This window comes from Balaenoptera borealis (genome assembly GCF_965194805.1).
Source record: "Balaenoptera borealis genome assembly, chromosome: 5".
Taxonomy (NCBI): Eukaryota; Metazoa; Chordata; class Mammalia; order Artiodactyla; family Balaenopteridae; genus Balaenoptera; species Balaenoptera borealis.
Genome location: NC_138862.1, coordinates 100,147,205 through 100,154,727, shown reverse-complemented (window position 1 = coordinate 100,154,727; position 7,523 = coordinate 100,147,205). Strand labels below are relative to the sequence as shown.

The 7,523-nt window shown below is 39.6% G+C and overlaps 1 long non-coding RNA gene across 1 annotated transcript; it reads right to left on the bottom strand.

Annotated features, from left to right (window-relative positions):
* Nucleotides 1-324: 324 nt before the first annotated feature.
* On the bottom strand, nucleotides 325-7,301 carry LOC309629830. Its single transcript, XR_014245251.1, has 2 exons — nucleotides 1,505-7,301; nucleotides 325-962 (listed from the first exon to the last, which is right to left on the bottom strand). It is a non-coding gene; the product is annotated as an uncharacterized lncRNA (long non-coding RNA).
* Between the last annotated feature and the right edge of the window lie 222 nt (nucleotides 7,302-7,523).

Sequence of the window (7,523 nt, the reverse complement as noted above, 5' to 3'; positions counted from 1 at the left end):
ATTCTATCTTTAAAACAATGACTGTCTTGTGACTAAATTGTAGAGGCATTTCTTTTTGACAAATAACCTATAACATCAGACTAAGTTGGATTTTTTTTTCTAACATTTTTATTGGAGTATAATTGCTTTACAATGTTGTGTTAATTTCTGCTGTATAACAAAGCAAATTAGGTATATGTATTCATATATCCGCATATCCCCTCTTCTTGCACCTCGCTCCCAACCTCCTTATACCACCCCTCTAGGTGGTCACAAAGCACCAAGCTGATCTCCCTGTCCTATGCAACTGCTTCCCACTAGCTATCTATTTTACATTTGATAGTGTATATATGTAAATGCTACTCTTTCACTTCGTCCCAACTTACCCTTCCCCATACCGGTGTCCTCAAGTCCATTCTCTACATCTGTGTCTTTATTCCTGTTCTACCCCTAGGTTCATCAGAACCACTTTTTTTTTTTTTTTTTTTTTTTAGATTCCATATATATGTGTCAGCATATGGTATTTGTTTTTCTCTTTCTGACTTACTTCACTATTCTATATGACAGACTCTAGGTCCATCCACCTCACTACAAAAAACTCAATTTTGTTTCTTTTTATGGCTGAGTAATATTCTATTGTGTATATGTGCCACATTTTCTTTATCCATTCATCTGTCGATGGACACTTAGGTTGCTTCCATGTCCTGGCTATTGTAAATAGAGCTGAAATGAACATTGTGGTACATGACTCTTTTTGAATTATGATTTTCTCAGGGTATATGCCCAGTAGTGGGATTGCTGGGTCATATAGTAGTTCTATTTTTAGTTTTTTAAGGAACCTTCATACTGTTCTCCATAGTGGCTGTATCAATTTACATTTCCACCAAGAGTGCAAGAGGGTTCCCTTTTCACCACACCCTCTCCAGCATTTATTGTTTGTAGATTTTTTGATGATGGCCATTCTGGCCGGTGTGAGGTGATACCTCACTGGAGTTTTTGTTGTTGTTGTTTTTTGTTTTTTTGACAGGGACAAGAAAGTAGAGTTTATTGGTGGGCATGGGTAGGCAGGGGGCAGCGCCAAGGCTCTCACGAGTGCAGGGCCCGCCATTTGTCCAGGGGGCCATGATTAGGGATGTACTTGACCCCACAGCCATCTGGGATGAGCCGCTTTTCTGCCACCATGTTTTCAAATTCATCTGCATTAAACTTAGTAAATCCCCACTTCTTGGAGATGTGGATCTTCTGGCGGCCAGGGAACTTGAACTTGGCCCTGCGGAGGGCCTCAAGCACATGCTCCTTGTTCTGCAGCTTGGTGCGGATGGACATTATGACCTGGCCAATGTGGACCCTGGCCACTGTGCCCTGGAGCTTTCCAAAGGCACTGCACATACCTGTCTGGAGCCTAGATTGGGGACAGCATGCCAGTCATTAATGTCCACGGGAAAGGGCTGTCTCCAAGGTCCCTTAGGGCAACCCACACAGGCAACAGGCTGCATACACTACCCAGGAGGCTGCTGTCTGCAGCCTCACTGGAGTTTTGATTTGCATTTCTCTAATGATAAGTGATGTTAAGCATCCTTGCATGTGTTTGTTGGTAATCTGTATATCTTCTCTGGAGAAATGTTTATTTAGGCCTTCCACTCATTTTTGGATTGGGTTGTTTGTTTTTTTGATATTGAGACTACATGAGCTGCTTGTATATTTTGGAGATAAATCTTTTGTCAGTTGCTTCATTTGCAAATATTTTCTCTCATTCTGAGGGTTGTCTTTTCATCTTGTTTATGGTTTCCTTTGCTGTGCAAAAACTTTTAATTTTCATCAGGTCCCATGTCTTAATTTTTGTTTTTATTTCCATTACTCTAGGAGGTGGGTCATAAAGGATCTTGCTGTGATTTATGTCAAAGAGTGTTCTGCCTATGTTTTCCTCTAAGAGACTTATAGTGTTTGGCCTTACACTTAGGTCTTTAATCAATTTTGAGTTTATTTTTGTGTATGGTGTTAGGAAGTGTTCTAATTACATTCTTTTATATGTAGCTGTCTAATTTTCCCAGCACCACTTTTTAGAGGCTGTCTTTTCTCCACTGTATATTCTTGCCTCCTTTGTCAAAGATAAGGTGACCATAGGAGCATGGGTTTATCTCTGGGCTTTCTATCCAGTTCCATTGATCTATAGTTCTGTTTTTGTGCCAGTACTATAGTGTCTTGATTACTGTAGCTTTGTAGTATAGGCTGAAGTCAGGGAGCCTGATTCCTCCAGCTCCGTTTTTCTTTCTCAAGATTGCTTTGGCTATTCTGGGTCTTCTGTGTTTCCATACAAATTATAAAATTTTTTGTTCTAGTTCTGTGAAAAATGCCATTGGTAGTTTGATAGGGTTTGCATTGAATCTGTAGATTTCTTTGGGTGGTATAGTCATTTTCACAATGTTGCTTCTTCCAATCCAAGAAAATAGTATATCTCTCCATCTGTTTGTAACTTCTTCACTTTCTTTCATCAGTGTCTTACAGTTTTCTGCATATAGGTCTTTTGTCTCCTTAGGAAGATTTATTCCTAGGTATTTTATTCTTTTTGTTGCAGTGGTAAATGGGATTGTTTCCTTATTTTTTCTTTCAGAGTTTTTGTTGTTAGTGTATATGAATGCAGGAGATTTCTATGCATTAATTTTGTATCCTGCTACTTTACAAAATTCATTGATCAACTCTAGTAGTTTTCTGGTGGCATCTTTAGGATTTTCTATGTATAGTATCATGTTATCTGCAAACAGTGACATTTTTACTTCTTTTCTGATTTGGATTCCTTTTATTTCTTTTTCTTCTCTGATTGCAGTGGCTAAAACTTCCAAAACTATGTTGAATAATAATGGTAAGAGTGGGCAACCTTGTCTTATTCCTGATCTTAGCGGAAATGGTTTCAGTTTTTCACTATTGAGAACGATGTTGGCTGTGGGTTTGTCATATATGGTCTTTATTATGTTGAGGTAGGTTCCCTCTATGCCTACTTTCTGGAGAGTTTTTGTCATAAATGTGTGTTTAATTTTGTTGAAAGTTTTTTCTCCATCTATTGAGATGATCATATGGTTTTAATCCTTCAATTTGTTAATATGGTTTATTACTTTGATTGATTTGCGTATATTGAAGAATCCTTGCATTCCTGGGATAACCCCCAGTTGATCATGGTGTATAATCCTTTTAATGTGCTGTTGGATTCTGTTTGCTAGTATTTTGTTGAGGAATTTTGCATCTATGTTCTTCAGTGATATTGGTCTATAGTTTTCTTTTTTTGTGACATCTTTGTCTCGTTTTGATATCAGGGTGATAGTGACCTCGTAGCATGTGTTTGGGAGTGTTCCTCCCTCTGCTATATTTTGGAAGAGTTTGAGAAGTATAGGTGTTAGCTCTTCTCTAAATGTTTGATAGAATTCACCTGTGAAGCCATCTGTTCCTGAGCTTTTGTTTCTTGGAAGATTTTTAATCATAGTTTCAATTTCAATGCTTGTGATTTATCTGTTCATATTTTCTATTTCTTCCTGGTTCAGTCTTGGAAAGTTGTACTTTTCTAAGAATTTGTCCATTTCTTCCAGGTTGTCCATTTTATTGGCATACATTTTCTTGTAGTAGTCTCTCATGATCCTTTGTATTTTTGCAGTGTCAATTTTTACTTCTCCTTTTTCATTTCTAATTCTGTTGATTTGAGTCTTCTCCCCTTTTTTCTTGATAAGTCTGGCTAATGGTTTATCAATTTTTGTTTATCTTCTCAAAGAACCAGCTTTTAGTTTTATTGATCATTGTTATTGTTTCCTTCATTTCTTTTTCATTTAATTCTGATCTGATCTTTATGATTTCTTTCCTTCTGCTGACTTGAGGTTTTTTTTGTTCTTCTTTCTCAAATTTCTCTAGGTGTAAAGTTAGGTTGTTTATTGGAGACTTTTCTTGTTTCTTGAGGTAGGCTTGTATAGCTATAAACTTCCCTCTTAAAACTCCTTTTGCTGCATTCCATAGGTTTGGGGTTATCATGTGTTCATTGTCATTTGTATCTAGGTATTTTTTAATTTTCTCTTTGATTTCTTCAGTGATCTCTTGGTTATTTAGTAGCATATTGTTTAGTCTCCATGTGTTTGTATTTTTTACAGTTTTTTTTTCCTCTAATTGATATCTAGTCTCATAGCATTGTGGTCGGAAAAGATACTTGATACAATTTCAAATTTCGTAAATTTACTGAGGCTTGGTTTGTGACCCAAGATATGATATATCTTGGAGAATGTTCCATGAGCACTTGAGGAGAAAGTGTATTTTGTTGTTTTTGTTTGGACTGTCCTATAAATATCAGTTAGGTCTGTCTGTTCTAATGCGTTTTTTAAAGCTTGTGTTCCCTTATTTATGTTCATTTTGGATGATCTGTCCATTGGTGAAAGTGGGGTGTTAAAGTCCCCTACTATTATTATGTTACTATCGATTTCCCTGTTTATGGCTGTTAGCATTTGCCTTATGTATTGAGGTGTTCCTATGTTAGATGCATAAAGATTTACCATTGTTATATCTTCTTCTTGGATGGATCCCTTGATCATTATGTAGTGTTCTTCTTTGTCTCTTGTAATAGTCTTTATGTTAAAGTCTATTGTCTGATATCAGTATTGCTAGTCCAGCTTTCTTTTGATTTCCATTTTCATGGAATATCTTTTTCCATCCCCTCACTCTCAGTCTGTATGTGTCCCTAGGTCTGAAGTGGGTATCTTGTAGACAGCATATATATGGGTCTTTTTTTTTGTATCCATTCAGCAGGTCTGTGTGTTTTGGTTGGAGCATTTAATCAATTTACATTTAAGGTAATTATCTGTATGTATGTTCCTATTACCATTTTCTTAATGTTGTGGGTTTATTTTTGTAGGTCTTTTCCTTCTCTTGTTTCTCCTGTTCAGAGAAGTTCCTTTAGCATTTGTTTTAAAGCTGGTTTGGTGGTGCTGAATTCTCCTAACTTTTGCTGATCTGTAAAGGTTTTAATTTTCCATTGAATCTGAATGATATCCTAGCTGAGTAGAGTAATCTTGGTTGTAGGTTCTTCCCTTTCATCACTTTAAATATGTCCTGCCACTCCCTTCTGGCTTGTAGAGTTTCTGCTGAAAGATCAGCTATTAACCTTATGGGGTTTCCCTTGAACGTTATTTGTTGCTTTTCCCTTGCTGCTTTTAATATTTTTTCTTTGAATTTAAATTTTGATATTTTGATTAATATGTGTCTTGTCATGTTTCTCCTTGGATTTATCCTGTATGGGACTCTCTGAGCTTTCTGAACTTGATTGACTATTTCCTTTCCCATGTTAGGGAAGTTTTCAACTATACTCTCTGCAAATATTTTCTCAGACCCTTTCTTTTTCTCTTCTTCTTCTGGGTCCCCTATATTTCAAATGTTGGTGTGTTAAATGTCTCAGAGGTCTCTGAGACTGTCCTCAGTTCTTTCCATTCTTTTTTCTTTATTCTGCTCTGCAGTAGTTATTTCCACTATTTTTTCTTCCAGGTCACTTATCCATTCTTCTGCCTCAGTTATTCTGCTATTGATTCCCTCTAAAGAATTTTTTAAATCATTTACTGTGTTATTCATCATTGTTTTTTGCTCTTTAGTTCTTCTAGCTCTTTGTTAAAGGTTTCTTGTATTTTCTCCATTCTATTTCCAAGATTTTGGATCATCTTTACTATCATTATTCTGAATTCTTTTTCAGATAAACTGCCTATTTCCTCTTCGTTTGTTTGGTCTGGTGGGTTTTTACTTTGCTTCTTCATCTACTGCATATTTCTCTGTTTTCTCTTTTTTTTTTAACTCACTGTGTTTGGGGTCTCCTTTTTGCAGTCTGCAGGATCGTAGTTCCCATTATTTTTGGTGTCTGCACCCAGTGTGTGAGTTTGGTTCAGTGGCTTGTGTTGGCTTCCTGGTGGAGAGCACTCATGCCTGTGTTCTGGTAGGTGGGACTGTATCTTGTTCTTCTGGTGGCAGGGCCACATCCGGTAGTGTGTTTTGGAGTTTCTGTGAAATTAGTATGATTTTAGGCAGCGTCTCTGCTAATGGGTGGGGTTGTGTTCCTGTTTTTCTAGTTGTTTGGCATGGGGCGTCCAGCACTGGAGCTTGCTGCCGGTTGGGTGGAGCTCGGTCTTAGTGTTGAGATGAAGACCTCTGGCAGAGCTCTCATGGATTGATATTACGTGGGTCTGGGAGGTTTCTGGTGGTCCAATGTCCCGGACTAAGCCCACCCATGTCAGAGGCTCAGGCCCAACACCCAGATGGAACACCAAGTCCCTGTCAGCCATGTGGTTCAGAGGAAAAGAAGAAAGGAAAAAAAAAGAACAGACAACATCCTAGGACAAATGGTAAAAGCAAACCTATACAGACAAAAATCACACAAAGGAGCATACTCATACACACTCACAAAAAAAGAGAAAAATGAGAAAAATATATAAATATATATATAAAAAAAGGAAGAGATCAACCAAACCAATAAACAAATCCACAAATGATAGTAAGCACTCAATACTAAACTAAGATAAACATAAAACCAGAAACAAATTAGACGCAGAAAGTGAACCCCAAGTCTACAGTTGCTCCCAAAGTCCACTGCCTCAATTTTGGGAACATTTGTTGTCTATTCAGGTATTCTTCAGATGGAGGGTTTATCAAGTTGATTGTGGGGGTTTAATCTGCTGCTCCTGAGGATGCATGGAGAAATTTCCCTTTCTCTTCTTTGTTCACACACCTCCTGGCGTTCTGCTTTGGTTTTGGTCCTGTCTCTGTGTGTAGGCTGCCCTCAGGCATCTGTTCCCCACCCAGACTGGAGTGGGTTAAAGCATAGGCTAATTAGGTGGTTCTTGTTCACTCAGGCCAGGGGGAAGGAGGGGTACAGAATGCAGGGTGAGCCTACGGCAGCAGAGACCGGTGTGACTTTTCAACAGCCTGAGGTGTGCCGTGTTCTCCTGGGGAAGTTGTCCCTCGATCCCAGGACCCTGGCAGTGGTGTGCTGCACAGGCTCCCGGGGTGGGCGGTGGATGTGGGTAGTGAGCTGTGTTTGCACACAGGATTCTTGGTGGCTGTAGCAGCAGTGTTAGCAGTTCATGCCCATCTCTGGGGTCCAAGCTGATAGCCATGGCTTGTGCCCATCTCTGGAGTTCATTTACGTGGTGCTGTGCCTTCCATGGGCACACTGGGAAGGAACCCCCTCTCCCTGCACACCCTGAAACAAAGGTCTCTTGCCTTTCTGGCAGGTCCAGACTTTTTCCTGGACTCCCTCCTGGGTAGCTGTGGTGCACTAGCCCCTTTCAGGCTGTCTTTGTGCAGCCAACCCTAGTCCTCTCACTGGGGTCTGACCTCCAAAGCCTGAGCCTCAGCTCCCAGCCCCCACCCGCCCCGGTGGGTGAGCAGACAAGCCTCTCAGGTTGGTGAGTGCTGGTTGGCACCTATCCTCTGTGCGGGAATCTCTCTGCTTTGCCTTCTGCACCCCTATTGCTGCGCTCTCCTTCATGGCTCTGAAGCTTCCTCCCCCTGCCCACCCTCCATCCCTGCCAGTG